Source organism: Triturus cristatus, chromosome 2_1 (assembly GCF_964204655.1).
Source record: "Triturus cristatus chromosome 2_1, aTriCri1.1, whole genome shotgun sequence".
NCBI lineage: Eukaryota > Metazoa > Chordata > Amphibia > Caudata > Salamandridae > Triturus > Triturus cristatus.
The window spans coordinates 997,541,570-997,552,421 of record NC_140581.1 but is presented as its reverse complement, the minus strand read 5'-3'; positions in this window follow the sequence as shown (position 1 = coordinate 997,552,421).

Genomic DNA, 10,852 nt, shown 5'->3' with positions numbered 1-10,852 from the left:
GAGGCAAATGCAGTTCATGGAATATACATGCCGTTCTTGAGGTAACAATGCAGTTCAGGAGGTGTACATGCAGGTCATGAGGTATACATGCAGTTCATGAGATATCATTAGCAGGGCTCCCTTAGATTGGCAATCGATTCACTAGCATTGTATACGCCAGCATTATTCTCACCAGCACTTCTTAACCTCTGTGGTAATGATGGTGGGTCATAGCGCCACACTGGGGGGGGCCAGCCGGGACTCAGGGCAGATCTTGCGGCCTTCCCGCCACCCCTAGTACCCTTAGCGCCTCAGCGGGCGAATACCACTAAGCTTTGGACACTTGCACGCTGCTCGTAATTAGAGCGCATAGACTTTTGGCATGAAGCTTCCAACCGTAGCGCTACCTGTAACAACGAAGCGCCGACCCTCTCAGGGCGGAGCCTGCAATCTTAGCGCTACTCGTATAACGATACCCTAGAACATCTCAGGGTAGAGCCTGCAATCGTAGCATGAATCGTATCAATGACACTTAGAACATTTCAGGGCAAACCTGCAATCGTAGCATTACTCGTATCAATGACACTCAGAACATTTCAGCGCAAGCCTGCAATCGTAGCATTACTCGTATCAATGACACTTAGAACAGTTCAGCGCAAACCTGCAATCGTAGCAGGAATCGTATCAAGGCCACTTAGAACAGTTCAGCGCAAACCTGCAATCGTAGCAGGAATCGTATCAAGGCCACTTAGAATGTTTCAGAGCGGGGCTTGCAATCGGAGCGGTACTCGTATCCGCAAGCTTCAAGGGTTTCCGTGCAGTTCGTGGGGCACTACTCTCCTTGTCAGTCCGCTCGGACGGGGCCAATCCCTCGGAGGGGTATCGTCGTTGGGGGTGAGCAGGGGGGGGGGCTCCTACGGAGGGGTACCAGGGACGCAGGGTGCGGTGCAGCTCCAGGACGATAGGGGGCACACCGGGGACCTTCCCAAGCCTTCCCGGCTTACCTTGACCGCGACGTCGCTCGGCGTCCCCACCAGCTCCGCACTCCTCCTTCGATCTTTCCGCCACCTTCACCCAGTGGCGACGGCAGCAACGGGGCCCCGGGCTTCTCCGCAGGCCTCGTCACCACGAGGGATACACTTTAGCTTCCGGGCCGCGACGGTGAGCGCTCTTTGGATCCCTCACGCAGGGGGGGTCTCAAATTAAGCGGGTCTGGTCAGCGCTCAGCAGGGCCCGGTGCAGGGGATCCCAGGCCAGTTCAGGGAGCGCAGGGGTCTCAGCGCTAATACCTGGTTGATCCCCAGCAGTACCGCATTCCGCTTTTGGGCATTTGTAATGCTCAGTTATATCAGAAAGTCTCCGCGGTCAGTTTCCGCCTGCAGTTGGTACATGTAGTTTCAGCATTCAGGTTCAGCATGCAATTGGCACATGCAGCTTGATGGCGCTGTTGTCTCTGGCGCCCTTGGGGGTTCTGTTTCTGGGGGGTAGGGAGTGAGTTGGCTTAGGACCCTCCTAGTCAGGCTGGGCAGAGGCGTCCTGGGTCCTCCTACTGCTGGGCAAGATCAGTGGGTTTCACAGGGTCCCTCACTCACTTAAGAGGCAGCACCTAAACCCTGTCACTCTCAGAGGCATAAGTCCCTGGCTAGGCCCTACCGCCTACACTCCTGTGTGGATTCTCCAGCTCTGCTTTACCCCACTGGCCAACTGACTAGAAAAAGTTCCCTCCCTCTGTTAAGTAGCCCTAGGTCAGGTGACCTCTAGCCAAGGCGGCAAAAGTAAAACCACACCTCCCTTCTAGAAGGTTCCAGCACATTCCAGGAGCTTCCCCATTCTACCTATGGGACAAAAAGGCGGGCTGGTGTTGCAACATTGTTGTGGGGTTCCAGCCAGCTCCTGGCAGCTAGGGTGCTACTAGAAAGGCCACTCTGCAGTAGCAGGGGCCTGTGGCAGCCATCTTGGGAGAAATAAAAAACGAAAAAATTCAGGGAAAAGGGCCAAGTCCAACACACGCCCCCCCCCCGCCGAAAGCCAGGGTAAACCGATCAATGCCTTGATGGGCTTCCCTGCTTGGGGCGAGAAAAGGTGGACGCAGGCCCGCAACTGCAGGAGCACCCGCAGGTTCTCCTCCACTCTGGAACCCGAGGGTTCCCTCTCAAACCTTCCTGGACCAACAAAGCCACCCCACTGGGGCTCCCTAGCTGGTTGTGGCCAGGACCGGCCCCTGGGCCATCCAGATGTCTCTGGCCCTTGTGGTCTCGCAGAGTGGGGGGCAGTAGCCCCAGGCCTGTAGTGCCCGTTGACCACTCCCCTCCTCCTCCTCCTCCTTGCAGTCCCAAACTGCCACTGGTCCTTCTACCTGGGGGCCGCACCCTCAGGCTGACCAGCCATCAGGGGCGAGGCTCTCCTCCCCTACCTCTCCTTCTGGGGTACGTCACCCTACTCCCATGCGAGGCACCCTCAGACCACCATTCTCTCCCCAGTCCAGGGCCTTGCCCCCTCTACTGGTTCCCCAGCCTAGGGTCTAAACCCTTAGGCTGCACCGGTGCCAGGGGCGAGTCTTCCCTCCCCCTGCACCCCCTCCCAGAGTTCCGCACCCTCCCAACAGGAGAAGTGCCCCTAGAAGACACTTCTGGGGGGACACTGGTAACAGATGCCCCAGCCGCCAGGTCAGGCAACCCCTGAACCTGGCATCCCAGCCCAGGATCTAAACCCTGCGACTGGGCCGACCCCAGAACCTCAGGAGCTCTGATTACAGTCGCCCCGGGTCCTCCTGACACTAGGGGCTCTCCCTCACCGGGCGGCACATCAGGACAGCCTAGGCTCCCAACCTGGGGCTCCCTTACGGAACTCTCCAGGCCCTGAGACTGCGGTTGGGGCACCTCGGGACACCTCCCCGTCTCACTCCTTCCTGTGGATAGGTCGTGAGGCCCTACAACCCTCTCTCTTCCCGGGGACCTAGCTGGGCTATTCGCCACCTCTCCCACCTCGCTGGGTTGGAAGATCCCTGCACCACCCCCTTCAGGGTCACTCCCCAATGCCTCCTCAGACACCCTGGCGATATCACCCTTGGATAAATAGAATTTTAACTCCTGGGGATCTTTTGGTACGCTGCCACCATTGTCCTTATTGGACGCCTTTAACTGGATAGCGCGCAGCTTCAACTCCTTCAGCTGAAGCTCGTGCGCCATCTTCTTTTCTTTCATTGCCCATCTCTTATTCTCTCGTTCTCTCTCTCTCTCATGTTCCAATTTCGCTAGCTCCCACTTTAACTGCCTCTCTTCCCTTCTGTCCTCGTACTCCTCTGGAGACGCGCTCCTCCTAGACCCTGTCCTACTACTGGCCCCAGAACTTCTTCCTGGGGGCACATTTTCAGACCCATCTACGTTTAGTATGTCCAGTACTTCCTGGGCGCTCTCCTCCTGAGGTTCATCTGGTGCCTCCTGTCCCTCATCCTCTCTCCCTTCTGGGTGGGCCTCTACCCATGCCCTAATGGCGGTGCGGAGTTCCGGTCCTTTGGCCTTCCGCACCCCAGGCACCCCCATCCCCTGCCCGAACTCTCTCAGTTGCTTCACCGAGTACCCCTCGATGTCAGCTAACCGGAATTCCATCTTGACAGGTGGGGACCTAGATACTAAGGAAGAAATTCCTAGGATATGGGTGACAGTTACCAGCTAACCAGGATTCTTTTACACTATCAGCCTGGACAGTGGAATCAATAAATACAGCAAATAATAGTTGCAGAGCTTTGAAACAACAGGCGTTTAATTGTGACGCCCTCCGCTTCACGGAAGGGTGCTGTATGGTCACAGGTCCTAATATCCCACCGCTCGCCAACAATGTAAGACCTGGGGTCTCCAGGCCCTAAGGGGGTAACGTGACACGAGCGGCTGGGCACCCAAAGGCTTGTGTGTAAAGCGACCATACAACAACCACATCCCCTGAAGCAAGGAACGCACTCAATAAGGGATGCCACACTGTAGTCTGTATGAAAATACTCAAGTTTATCCAAGCATTGAGGCAAATGCAGTTCATGGAATATACATGCCGTTCTTGAGGTAACAATGCAGTTCAGGAGGTGTACATGCAGGTCATGAGGTATACATGCAGTTCATGAGATATCATTAGCAGGGCTCCCTTAGATTGGCAATCGATTCACTAGCATTGTATACGCCAGCATTATTCTCACCAGCACTTCTTAACCTCTGTGGTAATGATGGTGGGTCGTAGTGCCACACTGGGGGGGGGCCAGCCGGGACTCAGGGCAGATCTTACGGCCTTTCCGCCACCCCTAGTACCCTTAGCGCCTCAGCGGGCGAATACCACTAAGCTTTGGACAGTTGCACGCTGCTCGTAATTAGAGCGCATAGACTTTTGGCATGAAGCTTCCAACCGTAGCGCTACTTGTAACAACGAAGCGCCGACCCTCTCAGGGCGGAGCCTGCAATCTTAGCGCTACTCGTATAACGATAACCTAGAACATCTCAGGGTAGAGCCTGCAATCGTAGCATGAATCGTATCAATGACACTTAGAACATTTCAGCGCAAGCCTGCAATCGTAGCATTACTCGTATCAATGACACTTAGAACATTTCAGCGCAAGCCTGCAATCGTAGCATTACTCGTATCAATGACACTTAGAACAGTTCAGCGCAAACCTGCAATCGTAGCAGGAATTGTATCAAGGCCACTTAGAACAGTTCAGCACAAACCTGCAATCGTAGCAGGAATCGTATCAAGGCCACTTAGAATGTTTCAGAGCGAGGCTTGCAATCGGAGCGGTACTCGTATCCGCAAGCTTCAAGGGTTTCCGTGCAGTTCGTGGGGCACTACTCTCCTTGTCAGTCCGCTCGGACGGGGCCAATCCCTCGGAGGGGTATCGTCGTTGGGGGTGAGCAGGGGGGGGCTCCCACAGAGGGGTACCAGGGACGCAGGGTGCGGTGCAGCTCCCGGACGACAGGGGGCACACCGGGGACCTTCCCAAGCCTTCCCGGCTTACCTTGACCGCGACGTCACTCGGCGTCCGCACCAGCTCTGCACTCCTCCTTCAATCTTTCCGCCACCTTCACCCAGCGGTGACGGCAGCAACGGGGCCCCGGGCTTCTCCGCGGGGCTCGTCACCACGAGGGGTACACTTCAGCTTCCGGGCCGCGACGGTGAGCGCTCTTTGGATCCCTCACGCAGGAGGGGGGTCAAATTAAGCGGGTCTGGTCAGCGCTCAGCAGGGCCCGGTGCAGGGGATCCCAGGCCAGTTCAGGGAGCGCAGGGGTCTCAGCGCTAATACCTGGTTGATCCCCAGCAGTACCGCATTCTGCTTTTGGGCATTTGTAATGCTCAGTTATATCAAAAAGTCTCAGCGGTCAGTTTCCGCCTGCAGTTGGTACATGTAGTTTCAGCATTCAGGTTCAGCATGCAATTGGCACATGCAGCTTGATGGCGCTGTTGTCTATGGCGCCCTTGGGGGTTCTGTTTCTGGGGGGTAGGGAGTCAGTTGGCGACTAGGACCTTCCTAGTCAGGCTGGGCAGAGGCGTCCTGGGTCCTCCTACTGCTGGGCAAGATCAGTGGGTTTCACAGGGTCCCTCACTCACTTAAGAGGCAGCACCTAAATCCTGTCACTCTCAGAGGCATAAGTCCCTGGCTAGGCCCTACCGCCTACACTTCTGTGTGGATTCTCCAGCTCTGCTTTACCCCACTGGCCAACTGACTAGAAAAAGTTCCCTCCCTCTGTTAAGTAGCCCTAGGTCAGGTGACCTCTAGCCAAGGCGGCAAAAGTAAAACCACACCTCCCTTCTAGAAGGTTCCAGCACATTCCAGGAGCTTCCCCATTCTACCTATGGGACAAAAAGGCGGGCTGGTGTCGCAACATTGTTGTGGGGTTCCAGCCAGCTCCTGGCAGCTAGGGTGCTACTAGAAAGGCCACTCTGCAGTAGCAGGGGCCTGTAGCAGCCATCTTGGGAGAAATAAAAACCGAAAAAATTCAGGGAAAAGGGCCAAGTCCAACAGTGCGTATCAGATGAGTCATGTTAGAATTGAACATTTTGTTGTCCTATTGTTCATATTACGTTCTGCATTAAGTTAGCATTCATGGCACCATTTTATTAGTCGCCGCCATTTTGTTCTATGATCGAAGCTAAGCTTCTGCCTCATACTGCTTGCTTCAGCAGAAAACTGCCTCAATGCATCTTTAGTGTGTATTTCTCCAAGGCCGAGTTTAGCTGCGCTAATGAATGTACTCTCTATTATGGCATACCTTTGCTGTTAGATAGGCTTGTTCCCACCGGCTCACTGACAGAATATCGACGGACCGAATATCGACCTACAAGAATATCGAGTACAGAATATCGATGGACAGAATATCGACATCCTAGCTCTACAAAGGTAAGTACAAAAATATCGAAACCAAAATATCGTTGTTTAAAATATCGTTATTTAAAAGATCGTTTAAAAAAAAAAAATGTCTTAATAATAATATAACGTTAATAATATAATAAATATAATTAATAAAAACAAAGCTAGAATTATTTAAATAGGTTAAAAATAATAAACAATAAATGTCATATAAAAAAATGTAAACATACATATTAAAAAATATATATATATTAACTTACTAATATTAATAAATAATTATTTTATTTAATTATAAAATGTTAGAAACATAATAAAAAATAGAAATATATATATATATATATATATATATATATATATATATATATATACATAAACCTGTAATATAAATATAAAAAGAAAATATATATATAATAAATTAAAATATTAAAATTAATATTTATTTCTAAATATTACCGCACCGAGACCGCCCTGATCGCAGCCACCGATGACATCCGAGCCCTGCTTGACAACGGAGAAACAGCAGCCCTCATCCTCCTACGACCTCTCCGCGGCCTTCGACACTGTCTGCCACCGGACACTTGTGCAGCGCCTCCGCAACGTCGGAATCCAGGAGAAGGCACTGGAGTGGATCATCTCCTTCCTCGCCGGAAGGACACAGAGAGTTCGCCTCCCCCCGTTCAGATCTGAAGCCACCGAAGTCATCTGCGGCGTTCCTCAAGGCTCCTCGCTCAGTCCAACCCTCTTCAACGTCTACATGAGCCCCCTCGCAGACATCGCACGCCAGCACAACCTCAACATCGTCTCCTACGCCGACGACACCCAGCTGATCCTCTCCCTCACCAACGACCCCGCCACCGCCAGAGCCAACCTCCACGAAGGGATGAAAGAGGTAGCCGAATGGATGAAGTACAGCCGCCTGAAACTGAACTCGGACAAGACGGAAGTCCTCATCCTAGGATCCTCACCCTCCGCCTGGGACGACTCCTGGTGGCCCCCCGCCCTAGGCAGCGCACCCAAACCAACAGACCACGCACGCAACCTAGGCTTCATCCTGGACTCCTCCCTCTCCATGACCAGACAAGTCAACGCCGTCTCCTCATCGTGCTTCAACATCCTGCGCATGCTACGAAAGATCTTCCGGTGGATCCCCACCGAGACCAGGAAGACGGTCACCCAGGCCTTCGTCACCAGCCGTCTGGACTACGGGAACTCCCTCTACGCCGGAACCACCGCCAAACTCCAGAAGAGACTCCAGCGGATCCAGAACGCCTCAGCACGACTCATCCTGGACATCCCCCGTCGCAGCCACATCTCCGAACACCTGAGAGACCTGCACTGGCTCCCGGTCAACAAGAGAATCACCTTCCGTCTCCTCACCCACGCTCACAAAGCCCTACACAACCAAGGACCAGGATACCTCAACAGCCGCCTCAACTTCTACGCTCCCAAACGCCAGCTTCGATCGACCACCCACGCCCTCGCCGCCGTCCCCCGTATCCGAAGAGCCACCACAGGGGGACGGTCCTTCTCCTACCTCGCCGCCAAGACATGGAACTCCCTCCCGACCCACCTCCGCCTGACCCAGGACCACCTCACTTTCTGGAAGCAGCTCAAAACCTGGCTGTTCGATCAGTAGCGGACCCCCCTCCCCCAGCGCCTTGAGACCCTCTGGGTGAGTAGTGCGCTATATAAATGCATTGATTGATTGATTGATTGATTCAAACAATATTTACACTACATTAACAGTAGGGAAAATGTTGGATAGCGTAGGGGATAAAATTACTATTCCCACTCCAGAAAGTGTAACAGTAGGGGAAGTGTTGGATAGCGGAGGGGACTAATTTACTATTCCCACTCCACAGAGTGTAACAGTAGGGAAAGTGTTGGATAGCGGAGCAGTTCGAAGTACTATTCCCACTCCAGTAATTGCAACAGTAGGGAAAGTGTTTGATAGCGGGAGGGTAAAAATTACTATTCCCACTCCAGTGAGTGTACCAGTAGGGAAAGTGTTGGATAGCGGGTGGGTAAAAATTACTATTCCCACTCCAGCAAATGCAACAGTCTGGAAAGTGTTGGCTAGCCGGTGGGTGAAAATTACTATTCCCACTCCAGCAAATGCAACAGGCGGGAAAGTGTTGGATAGCGGAGAGGTAAAAATGTATATTCCCACTCCAACGAGTGTAACAGTAGGGAAAGTGTTGGATAGCGGGTGGATAAAAATGACTATTCCCACTCCAACATGTGTAACTGTAGGGAAAGTGTTGGATAGCAGAGGGGTATAAATTACTATTCCCACTACAGTAATTGCAACAGTAGGGAAAGTGTTGGATAGCGGGTAGGTAAAAAGTACTATTCCCACTCCAGTGAGTGCAACAGTAAGGAAAGTGTTGGATAGCGGGTGGGTAAAAATGACTATTTCCACTCTAGTGAGTGCAAAAGGAGGGAAAGTATTGGATAGTGGGTGGGCAATAATTACAATTCCCACTCCAGCGAGTGCAACAGTAGGGAAAGTGTTGGATAGCGGGTGTGAATAATTTACTATTCCCACTCCACCATGTGTAACAGTAGGGAAAGTGTTGGATAGCGTAGGGGAATAATTTACTATTCCCACTCCAGCAAATGCAACAGTAGGGAAAATGTTGGATAGCGGAGGGGAATAATTTAGTATTCCCACTCCTGCAAAATAATTAACATTAATTAACAAATAATTAATTTGTCAAAAATAATTTACCTCCCACCATAATCCCCTATAAACGACACCACCAATATTGTAAAATATTACACAATTAACAATAATGAATTAAGAATAATGAAGTGCTGAATGAGGCAGTACCACCGAAATACAAAAGAGAGAGGAGCTAGCCAGTGGTAACAATTCTTCGATCATTCTGTACCTGGAGTCACTGGCTGCAATTTGTGCCCTCTGATGGAGGTACAGTGCACCAAGGGAGCAGTCAGATTAGTAGGGATGGACTGCATGGATAAAGAGTAGGGAGTATGTACCCTGTCGGTGGTACCAACGATGGCTTAGGGAAAGGGAGATTGGTGCATTGTCCAAGACATTGAACAGGATAAGTTGAGGGTGTCTTCCCGAAAGGGGGGGTGCCCTTTCCTGGATGACTTGGGATTTCTTCAACGGGCCACGATCGCTTTGCCCCACCGCTGTGCTTAGTAGCACCATCGTAGATGAACAATAGGTTTCTCCCAGCGAGGCTCTGAAGGATGCTGGAAATTCTTTGCCCAACCTCTTGTTTGCTTGTCACCAACCCCATTGCATTGCGGTTTTCCCCCATTTACCATGTATCCTTTTGATCGCCCAATTGTTGAGGAGGAACAGCCCTTTGCAGCACCACGTTCGGAGAGGGTTGGGTTGGTTGGCCCAGTTGGTCAAAAAGGGGATAAATGATTTTATATGTTGATTGTTGTGATTTTCCTAATAACAGTACTGGGGATAATGTGGTTTCTGGATGAGAAATATCATGTTCATTCTTTGGTTGGTACGACACACTCACTGCCTGAACATGTTTTTGTGAGTTTGGCTCTGCATACGCCATGCATAGATTGTCCTATACTGAAAATGTTTTCTATCAGCTGAAATACACGAAGAGACAGGTACATGGACATTGTCAGGGTGGTTTGGGATTTTGTTTGTGACCTGAGAATATTATCATTTCCCTGGTTGCCATAACTGGTATCATTTTACTATGTTGCCTGTGCATACAATGCCTTCCTGCCTTATGTACCTGCTGTGTACAAATGTTGACATCTCGCCCCAAACACTTGGAACATGACTCTAAGAATAAGGCCGTGATGATGCAGGAGATTCAGGATATGATGTGCATTGACAAGGGCAAATTTAAGTATTAATAATGTATGTTTAGCCTTGTAATGTGTTCATTACATATCGCACAGAGTTTTAGCTTTAGCCTAATAAGTTTGCAAATGTTCCCAATGCTCGAACATTTTTCCTTCCTTTAGAATTCCTTTAGAATTGTAAGACCCTTACCTGATGGCAATAATAACATTTAGCAATGAATGCTAAAAGGAGGGTCTGTTAGAATTGAAAATGTTATTGTCCTATTGTTCATACTACCTTCTGTATTTAGTTAGCATTCATGGCGCCAGTTTTTTTAGTAGCCGTCATTTTGTTCTATGATCGATGTTAAGCATCTGCCTCATACTGCTGGCTTCAGCAGAAAACTGCCTCGAAGCATCTTTAGTGTGTATTTCTCCAAGGCCGAGTTCAGCTGTACTAATTGATGTACTCTCCATTAGGGCATACCTTTGCTGTTAGATAGGCTTGTTCCCACCTTCTAAAATGGCGGGCATGGGCAGAGTAACCTTGAAGCAGAGATAACATGTACCCGGTCCCAGGACTGTAGCTTATCCTTCTGTGCCTCCTTTGTTTGCTAGTGCCTGGACTGGAATTTTGCAGCCTGGGTGTGTTCTTAGGGAATTGGAAATGTATAATATCTGATGTTATGTTGGGGGCAGTCAGTCCCTCAGCAGCCATCTCAGGAGGTAGGT